We start from the raw sequence: 18,757 nt of genomic DNA on the forward strand, positions 1-18,757 counted from the left end.
GACAAATGAGCTCGCTGCCCAGACTTACATAATTACATAGAGGAGATTCTCCTGATTTGCCACCCTCAAAGCATCGTTACCCATCGCGCCACAAAAGCCGCAACCCTTACAGAGCAAGGGGAACAACTACTTCCAGGTCTCAGAGCGAGTGACGTCACCGATTGAAACGCTATTGGCGCGCACCCCGCTAACTAGCTAGCCTTTTCACACCGGTTACACCCGACTTGAAAAAAATATACATTTACACATTGCGAGATATTTGGCGAAATAGACAGACATGCCTATATTTCCCCCATAGGAAACAATGGGAAGCCCGCAGAGTTCCAATATTATTTTTGTTGTTTACATTTTAACTATAAAACAACGTGAGCAGGTCTCATTGCCAACAATAGCGAAGCAGGCATTGTGACGTTGAACAATAAGCTGGGAATAGAACGTTCGGAAGGCAAGTTGGTGCCATGGTGCTCAATATAACTAATTGGAGCATGCACTAAAATAAGGCCAGTTTTTTTGTGATTACTTCAAAACGACGGCAAGCAGCTGGGAAATCCTCCTCTATGCTTCACGGTGGGAACCACACATGCGGAGATCATCCGTTCACCTACTCTGCGTCTCACAAAGACACTGGGGTTGGAACCAAAAAAAAAAATCGCAAATTTGGACTCATCCGATCAAAGGACAGATTTCCACCGGTCTAATGTCCATTGCTCGTGTTTCTTGGCCCAAGAAAGTCTCTTCTTATTATTGGTGTCCTTTAGTAGTGGTTTCTTTGCAGCAATTCGACCATGAAGGCCTGATTCACGCAGTCTCTTTTGAACAGTTGATGTTGAGATGTGTCTGTTACTTGAACTCTGTAAAGCATTTATTTGGGCTGCAATTTCTCTAATGACCTTATCCTCTGCAGCAGAAGTAACTCTGGGTCTTCCTTTCCTTTCCTGTGGCCAGTTTCATCAGCGCTTGATGGTTTTAGTGACTGCACTTGAAGAAACTTTAAAAGTTCTTAATTTTCAAGATTGACTGACCTTCGTGTCTTAATGTAAATGAGGGACTGTCGTTGCTCTTTGCTTATTTTAGCTTTTCTTGCCATAATATGGAATTGGTCTTTTACCAAATAGGGCTATCTTCTGCATACCACCCCTATCTTGTCACAACACAACTGATTGGCTCAAACGCATTAAGAAGAAAATAAATTAACTTCTTGTGGGCCGGTGGCAGTATTCGGTATTTCGGATGACTGACGTGCCCAAAGTAAACTGCCTGTTACTCAGGCCTAGAGGCTAGGATATGCATATAAATTATAGTAGTTGATAGAAAACACTCTGAAGTTTCCAAAACTGTTAAAATAATGTCTGTGAATATAACAGAACTGATATAGCAGGTGAAAACCCGAGGAGAATCCATCCAGGATTTTTTGTTGCTGCTCACCACTCATTATAATGGCTGTCTATCGGAATATCAAAGGAATACCTCCCAGATTGCAGTTCCTAGGGCTTCCAGTAGATGTCAACAGTCTTTAGAAAGAGTTTCAGGCTTGTTTTTTGAAAAATTAGCTAGAGTTTTTAGTTTTTCTAAGTGGCTCCCATTTTGGCTGTAGTGTTGTGGCGCGAGTCGGTGAGGGCGCACACTTCGTTATTCATCTCCGGTAATGAACATACCATTCTCCGTTTTCAATTGTATTGTTTATTTACATATTAGGGTACCTGAGGATTGATTAGAAACGTTGTTTGACTTGTTTGGACAAAGCGCGCCAACTAAACTGACTTTTGTGGGATATAAAGAACTTTATCGAACAAAAGGACTATTTGTTGTGTAGCTGGGACCCTTGGGATTGCAAAAAGAGGAAGATATTCAAAGGTAAGTGATTTATTTTATCGCTATTTCTGACATTCGTGACGCCTCTGCTTGGTTGGAAAATGTTTGTAATGCTTTTGTATGAGGGACGCTGTCCTCAGATAATCGCATGGTATGCTTTCGCCGTAACGCCCTTTTGAAATCTGAAAGTGGCTGAATTAACAAGAAGTTAAGCTTTTAAATGATTTAAGACACTTGTATTTTCATGAATGTTTAATATTACGATTTTGTATTTTGAATTTGGCGCGCTCCGATTTCACCGGTTGTTGTCGAACTTGATCCCAGTAACGGGATTTCCGCTCTAAGTTAAGAGGCAGATGCGGTGGGACTCGAGTTTCGCCATCAGTTGGTAGACTGTCCCCTCTCTCTAGTCAGTTACACCGGAGAACGGGTGAGAGCAGTGACCTTGAGAGAGTCTCTCTCTCCCGCTCCAAGATATTTTTGGATTGGTCATCCAACCTTGGAAACTCTGGCATCTTTTTAGAGCTCCGACCAGTTCCCCGTTGTCTTGAAAGCACAATGACCATCAGATGCAGGTAGCATCAGTCTACTAAAATAAAAAAGCAAATTATTCAAATTTATGCTAATCTGTATCTCGCAAGTGCTACACTAATTGATCTATTATGTTATCAAAGCTCAATTTTTGAAATATGGTCTGAGAAGAACAATATTGGTGGGCCAAGCATATAGCCTGATAATGTATTAGGTCTACTGCACAAAACTCATTACTACAGAACAGTTTTTAAAAGTTACATGTTTTAAATCATGTTTAGTGGTAGATCTCTGCTTGCTTTTTGACTGTAAAAGTGATCCTGACTCAAAGGTTGGTGGCCAATGTTGTAAAGTCTCCTTTCACTGAAAGATGTGTCACCAATTAAGCCCCCGAGGATTGGAGTTAGATAGATAAATCAAACATGCTCCATCAATCCTAATCTGGAATACGATTTCACCATTTGCAACTATGACGGAATTGCATTTGTTGAACATCAGTCTTAGATTTCCAGGGTAAATACAGTACCAGTCAAACATTTGGACACCTACTCATTCCAGGGTTTTTCTTTATAATAATAGCGAAGACATCAAAACTATGAAAAACAGGTTGAGAGAATGCCAAGAGTGTGCAAAGCTGTCATCAAGGCAAAGGGTGGCTACTTTGAAGAATCTCCGCCTGTGTGGTTCCCACTGTGAAGCATGGTGGAGGAGGTGTGATGATGTGGGGGTGCTTGCTGGTAACTTTTTTTTGGTTACTACATGATTCCATATGTGTTATGTCATAGTTTTGATGTCTTCACTATTATTCTATAATGTAAAAAATAGTAAAAATAAAGACAAAACCCTTGAATGAGTAGGTGTCCAAACTTTTGACTGGTACTGTATATTCTAAATGCAGAAGACACATTTCAGTTGAAGGCATTCAGTTGCACAACTGACTAGGTATCCCCCTTTCGTTCAGTTGAGGATGTTTTTTTTCTTCATCATTGGATAAGGTGGTTATTAGGCAGAAAGAAGAATGAAAGTTTCCAGCCATTCAATATAATGTCATGTTAGTCTTAAACACTCAATATAGGTGTATCTTTTGTGCTAAGTCTGTTTACATCTCCGCCAGATAGCTCAAATAGGGAAAACAATTGTAATATCTCTGTGCAGTAGGCTAATGTTGGGATAGTATGTAATCAATACTCAAAGTAAATCCTGGGTAGTTAATTTTCCTAAACAGCTTAGATGCCTAGAATTATAGATGTCTACTATTTTATTAGATAAAACATTATTGTTATTGGCCAGCTAGGGGAAAGATAATGATGGAATAAACAACATGGTCAAAAATACTTTGGTAAACACAGACTACAGCAATCTGATTCTGCTCCAATATTCGACAATGGTGGGGCTGAAAACACAGGCTTGCCAGGTGTTGATGTCGATTTATTCCTTTCATGAAGGTTCAAATATATTTGAGAGCTTCGACGTCAAGTAATGAAGCCCAGTTCAGATACATCAGACAAGACGAGATAAAAGTAGCTAGCTTTAGAATGGGGCATTACAATCAAAAAGAGATGCGCAGTTGATACTGTTTCCATGGTAACTATTTCCAATTACGTGATTAAACTTTTAAACAAAGTTGCCACTTGTAGCAAATGAGTGTCATGAAATAGATGTTCCAGAAACAGGGTACATGGACTTGTCAGATAAATATCAGCAAGCTATGCTAGCTATTTGCAGCAAAATGGCTAGCTAGTTCTCTACTTGGCTAGCTAGTTAGCTGTTTGGCTAAACACAAAACGTTAGTGTATTGTTCTTTGCTTAGCTAAATGGATCCGTCTCGTCGCAAGACATTGGCTAAACATTAAGCTAGGCCTAGCTACATGCTGAATCTTCGAAACTCCAGCCGAGGACATGAGATTCTAAAAGTAGACCGTTCAGATCAAACAAACCATTGCATCATGCCTCATCTTCACGGAACCCAAACTGGCTGTGCACGTGCGCCATCGTGCATAAATGTATTTTGTCCCCCCACACAAAACGCGATCACAACACGCAGGATAAAATATCAAAACAAACTCTGAACCAATTATATTAATTTGGGGACAGGTCGAAAAGAATTAAACATTTATGGCAATGTAGCTAGCTAGCTTGCACTTTCTAGCTAATTTGTCCTATTTAGCTAGCTTGCTGTTGCTAGCTAATTTGTCCTGGGATATAAACATTGAGTTTACCTGAAATGCACAAGGTCCTCTACTCCACCAATTAATCCACACATAAAGCGGTCAACCGAATTGTTTCTAGTCATCTCTCCTTCCAGGCTTTTTCTTCTCTTGACTTTATATTGCGATTGGCAACTTTCATCAATTACGTGCATTACCGCCACCGACCTATTTCGTCTTTCATTCACCCACATGGGTATAACCAATGAGGAGATGGCACGTGGGTACCTGTTTCTGTAAACCAATGAGGAGACGGGAGAGGCAGGACTTGCAGCGCGATCCGTGTCAGAAATAGAACTTGTCAACGCAGACGCTCGTTGGCGCGCGTGAGCAGCGTGGGTGCAATAATTGAATAATATCGATTTCTAAATGTATTTTGCTACGCTCGTGTCGTGTAGTCAGCCTGTTATGTATCTGAAATAGGCTTTATGATTATGGCTACTTCGTACCAGTAGAGTAGTGTGAAGTAGATAGCTAGCTAGCCAATTTCAGCGTGGCTTTCAGACCACAGACATTAGAAATATAACACAAGGTCAATTAACAATAGCTATATACATAATTTAGCTAGCTAGTTACGATAAACTAGTGAAGCAACATTTTATATTCAAATGAAACAAACCATGTTGCAGTCTGCTAATAGGCTACACTAGCTAATGTTACCTAGCTAGCTAATAAGAACTATTGGATGTGTGGCTTGGAAACAACAATCAAAGCAATTAATCCCAAATATAACACTTGTATACAGATTGAAAACTTTACTGAACAAAAATATAAACGCAACAATTTAAGTTCTCTCACGTCACCCCGCTCCTCCGCTCTCTCCACTGGCTTCCAGTTGAAGCTCGCATCCGCTACAAGACCATGGTGCTTGCCTACGGAGCTGTGAGGGGAACGGCACCTCCGTACCTTCAGGCTCTGATCAGGCCCTACACCCAAACAAGGGCACTGCGTTCATCCACCTCTGGCCTGCTCGCCTCCCTACCTCTGAGGAAGTACAGTTCCCGCTCAGCCCAGTCAAAACTGTTCGCTGCTCTGGCACCCCAATGGTGGAACAAACTCCCTCACGACGCCAGGTCAGCGGAGTCAATCACCACCTTCCGGAGACACCTGAAACCCCACCTCTTTAAGGAATACCTAGGATAGGATAAAGTAATCCTTCTACCACCCCCCCCCCCCTTAAAAGAGTTAGATGCACTATTGTAAAGTGGTTGTTCCACTGGATATCATAAGGTGAATGCACCAATTTGTAAGTCGCTCTGGATAAGAGCGTCTGCTAAATGACTTAAATGTAAATGTAAATGTAAAATTTTACTGATTTACAGGAAATCAGTCAACTGAAATAAATTCAATTGGCCCTTATGGATTTGAGTGACTGGGCAGGGGTGCAGCCATGTATGGGCATAGGCCCACCCACTGAGGAGCCAGGCCCAGCCAATCAGAATTCGTTTTTCCCCACAAAAGGGCTTTATTACAGACAGAAATACTCCTCAGTTTTATCAGCTTTCCCGGTGGCTGGTCTCAGATAATCCTGCAGGTGAAGAAGCCGGATGTGGAGGTCCTGGGCTGGCGTAGTTACACGTGGTCTGTGGTTGTGAGGCTGGTTGGATGTACTACCAAATTCTCTAAAGCGACGGAGGCAGCTTATGGTAGAGAAATGAACATTACATTTTCTGGCAACAGCTCTTGTGAACATTCCTGCAGTCACCATGCCAATTGCACGCTCCCTCAACTTGAGACATCTGTGGTGTTGTGTGACAAAACTGCACATTTTAGTGGCCTTTTGTCCCCAGCACAAGGTGCACCTGTGTAATGTTCATGCTGTTTAATCAGCTTCTTGATTATGCCACACTTGTCAGGTGGATGGATTATCCTGCTCACTAACAGGGATGTGCACAACATTTAAGAGAAATAATCTTTTTGTGCACATGGAACATTTCTGTGATCTTTTATTTCAGCTCATGGAACATGGGACCAACACTTCACAAGTTGCATTTATATTTTTGTTCAATGTAAATAGCAAAACTGTCACTTTGTCTAGCAAGATATATTATCTAGGTAGCAATGTCTTACCTTTTCAGCAGAAAAAATGCCAACACTGGGTCGGTTTTGAATCCCACCAACAACCTTATTATTCTTTCCACTGTGAGCCAAAATTCAAGGTTTACTCTCGTCTTGACACGGGCTCTATCGCTTTCCCTTTTTGCCTGTCTGCTCTCCAAAGTTCTGTTTCTTTGGCTTAGATCGAGGTGTAGTTACTGCTGGGTCAGGTTGTTTGCCATGCCTGTAACCTAGCTATCTCTGCTAGCCAGGTGTGGACATGGGCTAAGCTAGATGGCTATCATACCGCCATTAGAATATCCCTGAGCTGTGGCATCGCCTCCTCACTGATGTAAAACACGTCACTCATTCTGTGCCGCACAAAATTCCGACCTGACAGGTAAAATAAAAAACAATTTAATACAGCGGTTCTCGAGCAGGCTAGATATTGTTACTGTTGCATCACATTGGATGACCACTAGCAACTTATTGGCGCTTTTAAACATAAAAAAATACAAAGTTACACATTGCAGCTTTAAAGCAACATCAGGATTGAAATACCTGAGTATTAGACTGAGCAGCGAGCTACAGAATATCATGCAAATAATATGCCATTACTACAACAAAAAACTAAGAATAATCTTGATAAGTGGAGGCTGCTTCATCTTACTTTATGGGGCAAAATAAATACTGTTAAACATTTTGTAGCTGCAAAGTTCAATTGTGTGTCCATGATGTTACCAGTGACCATCTCTCCCTCATTATTTAAGCAGTATGATTAAGGATTATCTCTGGGATGGGGGTACCTGAATAAATGTGATGTTCCATGCTCCAAGGGACAGAGGAGGACTAGCACTACCCAATGTAGAACTGTACAACATAATTTGAAAAAGCCAAATTGGCCAATTTTATGATTACCATTTGGGATGCAGATTGAGAGGTCTATCACGGGAATGTTTAAGCCTATTGAGGCCTTATCACACACACCCCAAAACAATCAGAGGCATCCAACAGAAGAGGCTAACCGAATCCTACAATATTCCCAAGAGGTGTGGGTTAAGATTCATTAGATGCTTGGAATTTCCCAGTATAAACAAAAATAATCTTCCATATTGCACAATTCCCCAGTTTGCATAGGAAAACTATTTATCTGGCAGGTATGGCTTAGACGAGGCTTTAATGCAATAGGGCATTTATGAGGAAGGAGTGTTTTGTCTTATCTGGAAAATGTAATTTCTCCTTCAGTTCTCATAAGGGAGACATCTGGAAATAAGGAGCTGCATGGGGTCTCTTATGAGTATTAATAACCTCTAAAAGATTAACATTTTGTTACCAGGAATATTACACTTAGCATCAGTGTTTTATAGAAGAGTCTCATGTGCACAACATGGAAACTGAGAATTTAAGGTTGACTTGGCATGGTCTTAATTGTGACATTGAGGAGGATGTATGGAAAAAAATATTGTTTCCAATGCAGTGTGGTGTACCAGGGAAGCAAAGGTGACATTTCCACATAAACTTGTTTATAGTTATCACTGGACCCCGGTTAGATTACACAAAATAGGGCTACTGCAAAAATAATTTTTGCTGGAAATGCAAGGGTGAAGTAGGTACCTTTTTGCATGCTTATATGGGAGAGTCCCATAGTGCTCTCTTTTTGGAAGGAGGTCCTTAAACAGCTTGAGTAATGGTGGGACATCATATCCCAGTCTCCACAGTTGTGCTTTTTAGGGGATATCTATTTTTCCACCAGGTGTCAGCAGAGTTTGGTCTTGCCTCCGTGGGTTTTCTTACTGCAGCTTGACGCATACTACATAACTGGAACAGTGCAGATAGTCCGAAATCAACAGATTGGCTCAAGCTCATGGTAAAGACCGCATCTTACTAAACAATGATAGAAAAATTACAGGAGAGGAGAGGAAAATGTTGTCTATGAGAACAATTTTTTTATTATATGAGGGATTGAACGTGTGGGTGAGAAGCTGGGATATAAATTAGTAAAAATATAACACAAGGTTGGTGGCTCCTTAATTGCTCATTGTAATGGCTGAAACGGAATAAATAGAATGGTATTGAACTCATCAAACACATGGTTTCCATGTGTTTGATACCATTCCATTCACTCTATTCCAGCCATTATGAGCGTTGTTCCTCTCAGCAGCCTCCTGGGATGTATAATGGGTGTTTTTCTGTTTCATTTAACTGTTTATTGCTGTTTAATATTCCAACCACTGATGTATAGTTGAAGGGTGCTGTCTTGTTGTTTGTGTTTTTGCTATTAGTGTTATGTAATGGTGTAATGTCATGTTGAAAAATAAACTTTATTGACCCTAAAAAGGCCCAGTGCAGTCAAAATCTCTTGTGATTTATTGTAATGTACATATGTATATATGTATAGTACCGTTCAAAAGTTTGGGGTCACTTAGAAATGTCCTTGTTTTTGAAAGAAAAGCACTTTTTTGTCCATTACAATAACATCAAATTGATCATAAATACAGTGTAGACATTGTTAATGTTGTAAATGACTATTGTGGATGGAAACAACAGATTTTTTTTATGGAATATCTACATAGGCATACAGAGACCCATTATCAGCAACCATCACTCTTGTGTTCCAATGGCACATTGTGTTAGCTAATCCAAGTTTATAATTTCTAACAGCTAATTGATAACACTTTTGCAATTATGTTAGCACAGCTGAAAACTGTTGTTCTGATTTTAAAGAAGCAATAAAACTGGCCTTTAGTCTAGTTGAGTATCTGGAGCATCAGCATTTGTGGGTTTGATTACAAGCTCAAATTGGCCAGAAACAAAGACCTTTCTTCTGAAACTCGTCAGTCTATTCTTGTTCTGAGAAATAAAGGCTCTTACATGCGAGAAATTGCCAAGAAACTGAAGATCTCATACAACGCTGTGTACTACTCCCTTCACAGAACAGCGCAAATTGGCTCTAACCAGAATAGAAAGAGGAGTGGTGCACAACTGAGCAAGAGGACAAGTAAATTAGTGTCTAGTTTGAGAAACAGGGCCTTCACAAGTCCTCAACTGGCAGCTTCATTAAATAGTACCCGCAAAAAACACCTTTCTCAATGTCGACAGTGAAGAGGCGACTCCGGGATGCTGGCCTTCTAGGCAGAGTTGCAAATAAAAAGCCATATCTCAGACTGGCAAATAAAAATAAAAGATTAAGATGGGCAAAAGAACACAGACACTGGACAGAGGAACTCTGCCTAGAAGGCCAGCATCCCGGAGTCGCCTCTTCACTGTTGACGTTGAGACTGGTGTTTTGTTGGTACTATTTAATTTATTTAAAATTCAGTGTATTGAACAGTCCTCTTATTTTCTCGGAGTTTGGAGATAACCAGTCCCAGTTAAATCGGCCATGAGGTGCATTTCATTTCCCCCCCAACCGCGCATCAGTTCAGTCAGAGAATCCAGGGATTCTACTTTTGCAGATGGAGGTCTATAACATCCTATTAAATATAAGTTCACAGCTTTTGATAAATGCAGTTTCAATGCTAAAAACTCAAACTGTTTTGGTTTAGATAAAGACCATAGTTCAGTAACCACATATCTGTCTTTAATATAGATGGCTATACCTTCCCCCTTACTTCGTCGGTCACATTGATAAACATTATAACCATCCAAGCCTATAGACTGATTTTGAACATATTTCTTAAGCCAGGTCTCGGGCAGAACTAAGACATCTGGGTCAGCAGTGTGAACCCAGACTTTTATCATGTCCATTTTCGGCATCAGACTCCTCACATTAATATGCATCGGTCCCAACCCTGATCTAGTTTTTAAATAATTTGGAGTCGGAAGTTCATCCATAGACAATGGGTTTGGGTGAATGTTTCCTCACACCAAATGCAGAAGAATAATAAAACACCTTGATATGTTTCTTCCTAAAATCTCTCTGCACTTAGATGATTTAAATAATCCAAACTACAGTAATCTGATACAAAAAACAGTTTTTAGCCAGACCAAACCCTGTTGATGAGTTTTATGAGCATGTCACAGTAGGAGTATATTGGTAACACAATCAGATCCCTCTGAAAGATAAAAGATGCTATATATGTCATGTTTTGTCATTTATTTTCATGTCTTGTCCCTGTGCTTCCCTCTGCTGGTCTTATTAGGTTCTTTCCCTCTTTCTCTCTCTCTCTCCTTCCCTCCCTCTCTCCGTCTCTCTCTCTATCGTTCCGTTCCTGCTCCCAGCTGTTTCTCATTCTCTAACGACCTCATTTACTCTTTCACACCTGTCCCCTATTTTGCCCTCTGATTAGAGTCCTATTTCTCCTCTGTGTTTTCCGCTCCTGTCCTTGTCGGATTCTTGTTTGATGTTTGCTGTCCTGTGTCCTTGTTCCGCCCTGTCGTGTTTTTGCCTGGAATAAAGACTCTTGTTCTTTAAGTCGCTTTTGGGTCCGCATTAATCAGCATAACAGAAGAATCCGACCAAGAATGGACCCAGCGACTACGGATTCTCGCAACACTGCCGTCGAGTTCCAGGGAGCAATGCTCGGCAGACACGAGCAGGAATTGTTTGCTGCTCGTCATGCCGTTGAAACCCTGGCCGCTCAGGTCTCGATCTCTCTGGACAGTTTCAGAGTCTTCGTCTCGTGCCACCAGATACTTCCTGGTCTTCCAAGTCTCCGGAACCTAGGGTTAATAACACCTTGTTACTCTGGGCAGCCCACTGAGTGTCGCTCCTTTCTCACCCAGTGTGATATTGTGTTCTCTCTCCAGCCCAACACGTACTCAAGAGAGAGAGCTCGGATCGCTTACGTCATATCACTCCTTACTGGTCGGGCTGCGGGAGTGGGGCACAGCCATCTGGGAGGCAAGGGCTGAGTGTTTCTATCGATTATCTGAGCTTTAAAGAGGAGATGATACGGGTTTTTGATCGTTCAGTTTTTGGGAAGGAGGCTTCCAGGGTCCTGGCTTCCCTATGTCAAGGTGATCGATCCATAACGGATTACTCTATAGAGTTTCGCACTCTTGCTGCCTCCAGTGACTGGAACGAGCCGGCGTTGCTCGCTTGTTTTCTGGAGGGACTCCACGCTGAGGTTAAGGATGAGATCTCTCCCGGGAGGTTCCTTCCAGCGTGGACTCTTTGATTGCACTCGCCATCCGTATAGAACGACGGGTAGATCTTCGTCACCGAGCTCGTGGAGGAGAGCTCGCGTTAACGGTGTTTCCCCTCTCCGATCTCAACCATCTCCTCCCCGGCTCAGAGACTGAGCCCATGCAGCTGGGAGGTATTCGCATCTCGACTAAGGAGAGGGAACGGAGAATCACACCCGCTTTGCCTCTATTGCGGTTCTGCTGGACATTTTGTCATGTCATGTCCAGTAAAAGGCCAGAGCTCATCAGTAAGCGGAGGGCTACTGGTGAGCGCTACTACTCAAGTTCTCCTTCAAGATCCTGTACTACCTTGTCGGTCCATCTCCGCTGGACGGTTCGGCTGCTTCTGCAGTGCTTGATAGACTCTGGGGCTGAGGGTTGTTTTATGGACGAAGCATGGGCTCGGAAACATGACATTCCTCTCAGACAGTTAGAGAAATCCACGCCCATGTTCGCCTTAGATGGTAGTCCTCTTCCAGTATCGATGTGAGACACTACCTTTAACCCTCACAGTATCTGGTAATCACAGTGAGACTATTTCATTTTTGATTTTTCGTTACCTTTTACACCTGTTGTTTTGGGTCATCCCTGGCTAGTATGTCATAATCCTTCTATTAATTGGACTAGTAATTCTATCCTATCCTGGAACGTTTCTTGTCATGTGAAGTGTTTAATGTCTGCTATCCCTCTGTTTCTTCTGTCCCCTCTACTCAGGAGGAACCTGGTGATTTGACAGGAGTGCCGGAGGAATATCATGATCTGCGCACGGTCTTCAGTCGGTCCAGAGCCAACTCCTTCCTCCTCACCGGTCGTATGATTGTTGTATTGATCTCCTTCCGGGGACCACTCCCCTCGGGTAGACTATACTCTCTGTCGGCTCCCGAACGTAAGGCTCTCGAGGATTATCTGTCTGTTTCTCTCGAGCCGGTACCGTGGTGCTTCTTCCTCTCCCGCCGGAGCGGGTTTTTTTTCTTGTTAGAAGAAGGACGGTACTCTGCGCCCCTGGCGTGGATTATCGAGGGCTGAATGACATAACGGTTAAGAATCGTTATCCTCTTCCCCTTATGTCGTCAGCCTTCGAGATTTTGCAGGGAGCCAGGTTCTTTACTAAGTTGGACCTTCGTAACGCTTACCATCTCGTACGCATCAGAGGGGGGGACGAGTGGAAGACAGCGTTTAACACTCCGTTAGGGCATTTTGAATACCGGGTTTTGCCGTTCGGTCTCGCAAATGCTCCAGCTGTCTTTCAGGCATTAGTTAATGTTGTACTGAGAGACATGCTGAACATCTTTGTTTTCGTTTACCTTGACGATATCCTGATTTTTTCACCGTCTCTCGAGATTCATGTTCAGCACGTTCGACGTGTATCCAGCTCTTTTAGAGAATTGTCTCTACGTGAAGGCTGAGAAGTGCGCCTTTCATGTCTCCTCTGTCACATTTCTCGGTTCTGTTATTTCCGCTGAAGGCATTCAGATGGATCCGCTAAGGTCCAGGCTGTCAGCGATTGGCCGTTCCTAAGTCACGTGTCGAGTTGCAGCGCTTTCTCGGTTTCGCTAATTTCTATCGGCGTTTCATTTCGTAATTTCGGTCAGTGGCTGCCCTCTCACAGCTCTGACTTCTGTCAAGTCTTGCTTTAAGTGGTCCGGTTCCGCCAGGGAGCTTTTGATCTCCTCAGAAAGCGTTTTACATCCGCCCCTATCCTTGTTACTCCTGACGTACTAAACAATTCATTGTCGAGGTTGACGCTTCAGAAGGTGGGCGTGGGAGCCATTCTGTCCAGCGCTTCCATTCTGACGATAAGGTCCATCCTTGCGCTTACTTTTCTCATCGCTGTCGCATCGGAACGCAACTATGATGTGGGTAACCGCGAACTGCTCGCCATCCGCTTAGCCATAGGCGAATGGCGACAGTGGTTGGAGGGGCGACCGTCCCTTTTGTCGTTTGGACTGACATAAGAACCTTGAGTACATCCGTTCGGCCAAACGACTTAATGCACGTCAAGCTCGTTGGGCGTTGTTTTTCGCTCGTTTCGAGTTCGTGATTTCCTATCGCCCGGGAAATAAGAAACCAAGCCTGATGCCTTATCTCGTCTCTTTAGTTCTTCTGTGGCTTTCTACCGACCCCGAGGGGATTCTCCCTGAAGGGCGTGTTGTGGTTGACTGTCTGGGAATTGAGAGACAGGTAACAAGCACTCACCCACACTGCGTCGCCGCGCGCTTGTCCTAGTAACTTCTGTTCGTTCCTGTCTCTACTCGTCTGGCTGTTCTTCAGTGGGCTCACTCTGCAAGTTAGCTGGCCACCCGGCGTTCGGGTACGCTTGCTTCTATTCGCCAGCGGTTTTGGTGGCCTACTCAGGAGCGTGACACGCGCCGTTTCGTGGCTGCTTGTTCGGACTGCGCGCAGACTAAGTCAGGTAACTCTCCTCCTGCCGGTCGTCTCAGACCGCTTCCCATTCCTTCTCGAACATGGTCTCACATCGCCTTAGACTTTATTACCGGTCTGCCTTCGTCTGCGGGGAAGACTGTGATTCTTACGGTTATCGATAGGTTCTCTAAGGCGGCACATTTCATTCCCCTCGCTAAGCTTCCTTCCGCTAAGGAGACGGCACAGATCATCATTGAAATGTGTTCAGAATTCATGGCCTCCCGTTAGACGCCGTTTCAGACAGAGGTCCGAATTCACGTCAAAGTTTTGGAGGGAGTTCTGTCGTTTGATCGGTGCTTCCGTCAGTCTCTCTTCCGGGTTTCATCCCCAATCTAACGGTCAAGCAGAAAGGGCCAATCAGTCGATTGGTCGCATATTACGCAGCCTTTCGTTTCGAAACCCTGCGTCTTGGGCAGAACAGCTCCCTGGGCTGAGTACGCTCATAACTCGCTTCCTTCGTCTGCTACGGGCTATCTCCGTTTCAGAGTGTTTGGGTACCAGTCCTTCTGTTCTCGTCCCAGCTCGCCGAGTCCAGCGTTCCCTCCGCTCAGGCTTTTGTCCAACGTTGTGAGCGCACCTGGAGGAGGGTCAGGTCTGCACTTTGCCGTTACAGGGCGCAGACTGTGAGAGCCGCCAATAAACGTAGGATAAGGAGTCCTAGGTATTGTCGCGGTCAGAGAGTGTGGCTTTCCACTCGCAACCTCCCCTTACGACAGCTTCTCGCAAGTTGACTCCGGCGTTCATTGGTCCGTTCCGTGTCTCTCAGGTCGTCAATCCTGTCGCTGTGCGACTGCTTCTTCGCGACATCTTCGTCGCGTCCACCTGTCTTCATGTCTCCTGTGTCAAGCCTTTTTTTCGCGCCCCCGTTCGTCTTCCCTCCCCCCCCCCCCGTCTTGTCGAGGGCGACCTATTTACAAGGTACGGAAGATCATGGATATGCGTTCTCGGGGACGTGGTCACCAGTACTTAGAGGATTGGAAGAGTTATGGTCCTGAGGAGAGGAGTTGGGTTTCCTCGGGACGTGCTGGACCGTTCGTTGATTGATGATTTCCTCCGTTGCCGCCAGGGTTCCTCCTCGAGTGGCCGCAGGAGGCGCTCGGTGAGTGGGGGGGTACTGTCATGTTTTGTCATTTATTTTCATGTCTTGTCCCTGTGCTTCCTCTGCTGGTCTTATTAGGTTCTTTCCCTCTTTCTCTCTCTCTCTCTCCTCCTCCCTCTCTCCGCTCTCTCTCTCTATCGTTCCGTGTCCTGCTCCCAGCTGTTTCTCATTCTCCTAACGACCTCATTTACTCTTTCACACCTGTCCCCTATTTTGCCCTCTGATTAGAGTCCCTATTTCTCCCTCTGTTTTCCGCTCCTGTCCTTGTCGGATTCTTGTTTGATGTTTGCTGTCCTGTGTCCTTGTTCCGCCCTGTCGTGTTTTTGCCTGGAATAAAGACTCTGTTTCTTTAAGTCGCTTTTGGGTCCGCATTAATCAGCATAACAATATATAAGTCTAAGTAGGGTTTAGCAATATCTCTGGGGTAAGGAGATTTTTTTTTGATAAGAGACTATGCATTGAGCCATAACCCATGTAGGCAGCAATTAAAACCATTTGTACAAAAATACCAATTTTAATCACCGACTCCAACAATTCACTAAAACAAAAAGAAACACATTAAAATATGGTGAGTCAGTCTCTTGAAACCTTAAAAGCCCTAACAATTTTTAGCTGTAGCCTACAGGTCTAGTACAGTCACACACCAGATCAGAAAACAATCACCCAACCTCAACCCAACTGAGATGGTTTGGGATGAGTTGGACCGCAGAGTAAAGAAAAAGCAGCCAACAAGTGCTCAGCATATGTGTGAACTCCTTCAAAACTGTTGAATAAGCATTCCTCATGAAGCTCGTTGAGAGAATCCCAGGAGTGTGCAAAGCTGTCAAGGTAAAGGTTGGCTACTTTGAAGAATCTCAAATATAAAATATATTTAGATTTGTTTAACACTTTTTTTTATTTATTATATATATTTTTGGTTACTACATGATTCTATATGTGTTATTTAATAGTGTTGATGTCTTTACTATTATTCTACAATGTAGAAAATAGTAAAAAATTAAGAAAAACCCTTGAATGAGTAGGTGTGTCCAAACTTTTGACTGGTACTTTATATACAGTGCCATCAGAAAGTATTCAGACCCCTTTACTTTTTGTTACGTTACAGACTTATTCTAAAATGTTTTCAATCAAAAATTATCCTCATCAATCTACACTCAATACCCCATAATGACAAAGCAAAAACAGTTTTTTTGAAATGTTTGCAAATGTGTAAAATAAAAAAAACATACCTTATTTACATAAGTATTCAGATCCTTTGCTATGATAACCGAAATAGAGCTCTGGTACATCCTGTTTCCATTGATCATCCTTGATGTTTCTACAACTTGATTGGAGTCCACCTGTGGTAAATTCAATTGATTGGACATGATTTGGAAAGACACACACCTGTCTATATAAGGTCCCACAGTTGATAGTGCATGTCAGAGCAAAAACCAACCCATGAGGTCGAAGGAATTGTCTGTAGAGCTCCGAAACAGGATTGGGTCGAGGCACATATCTGGGGAAGGGTACTGAAACATGTCTGCAGCATTGAAGGTCCCCAAGAACACAGTGACCTCCATCATTCTTAAATGGAAGAAGTTTGGAACCACCAAGACTTTTCCTAGAGCTGGCTGCCCGGCCAAACTGAGCAATCGGGGGAGAAGGGCCTTGGTCAGGGAAGCGACTAAGAACCACTCTGACAGAGCTCCAGAATTCCTCTGTGGAGATGGGAGAACCTTCCAGACGGAGAACCATCTCTGCAGCACTCCACCAATCAGGCCTTTATGGTAAAGTGGCCAGATGGAACACACCTCAGTAAAAGGCACATGACAGCCAGCTTGGAGTTTGCCAAAAGGCACTTAAAGGACTCTCAAACTATGAAAAACAAGATTCTCTGGTCTGGTGAAACCAAGATTGAACTCTTTGGCATGAATGCCAAGCGTCACATCAGGAGGAAACCTGGCACCATCCCTATGGTGAAGCATGGTGGTGGTGGCAGCATCATGCTGTGAGGATGTTTTTCAGAGGCAGGGACTGTGAGACTAGTCAGAATTTAGGGAAAGATGAACGAGGCAAAGTACAGAGAGATCCTTGATGAAAACCTGCTCCAGAGCACTCCAGACCTCAGCCTGGGGTGAAGGTTAACCTTCCAACTTGACAATGACCATATGCACATAGCCAAGACCAGGCAGGAGTAGCTTCGGGACACGTCTCTGAATGTCCTTGAGTGGCCCAGCCAGAGCCCGGACTTGAACCTGATCGAACATTTCTGGAGAGACCTGAAAATACCTGTGCAGCTACGCTCCCCATCCAACCTGACAGAGCTTGAGAGAATCTGCAGAGAAGAATAGGAGAAACTCCCCAAATACAAGTGTGCCAAGCTTCTCACGTCATACCCAAGAAGACTTGACGCTGTAATCGCTGCCAAAGGTGCTTCAACAAAGTACTGAGTAAAGGGTCTGAATACTTATGTAAATGTTATATTTCAGTTTTTTGTTTTTAATGCATTTGCAAAGATTTCAAAACAGTTTTTTGCTTTGTCATTATGGGGTATTGTGTGTAGATTGGGGGGGGGGGGGACTCTTTAATCAATTTTAGAATAAGGCTGTAATGTAACAACATTTTGAAAAAGGCAAGGGGTCTAAATATTTTCAGAATGCACTGTATTTCCACACAGAGGTTGGAATAATACTGTGGAATTCTGAAAATAATGATAATTCCCTTTTAGTGTGAGAGCTGTTTGAAAAACATTTTTAAAAGACCATTGCAGCCGTTTTTATGTCATGTGATGACACCAGGCAGGCAAAAACTCCATCCCACCAAAACAGGCTGAAATCTCAAAACAGCCTGTTTTGGTGGGATGGAGTTTTTGCCTGCCTGGTGTCATCACGTGTTAATAGACCAATAAGAAAGAGTTCCAAACCCCTCTGCCAATAACAGCTAGCTGTAGGTTTTCCCCTCTTCACTCAGACCACTCCCCAAATTCTTGCTTGCTCTTGCTAAGAAGCAATTTTAGATAATTTTTTTAACATTTTATTGAAAATAATCAAAGTAGGGTACTTAATTGTTACCCAGAAATGATTTGAAATTGACATAAAAACGGCTGCAATGGTCCTTTAAAAATGTGGCAAGCTGTTCTCCCAGAAATATGAAAGAAATTACCCCAAAAATGCAGTGGTATGTTGAACTTCTTTCTCATCAGGGTGATCAACAATTGCTGAAAAGGTGTCAGGGAGGTAGCTTTGAGGGACACTGAGATTAATTAGAAAATTGCCATAAACTTTACATAGGATGGCAGGCTATTCAGCTCCTGGACCCTCTCGGCTCAGTGGATTATTACACTTCCCTGTGAACAGATTCAGGAGTTGGCATCTGTGAATATAACCTGCTTCATGTTATTCTCAAACTAGTAATTCGTTCAGAGTAAGTTTTTAGTAGTTACAAGACTAATGTAGCTAGCTAGTAATAGCTCCTAAAGTTTGTAATTTCCACTTTACGTTTTTTGTTAATCTGGCAACCCCCCCACAAAAAAATCCAC

This window comes from Salvelinus sp. IW2-2015, linkage group LG1 (assembly GCF_002910315.2).
Source record: "Salvelinus sp. IW2-2015 linkage group LG1, ASM291031v2, whole genome shotgun sequence".
In the NCBI taxonomy this organism is placed as follows: Eukaryota; Metazoa; Chordata; class Actinopteri; order Salmoniformes; family Salmonidae; genus Salvelinus; species Salvelinus sp. IW2-2015.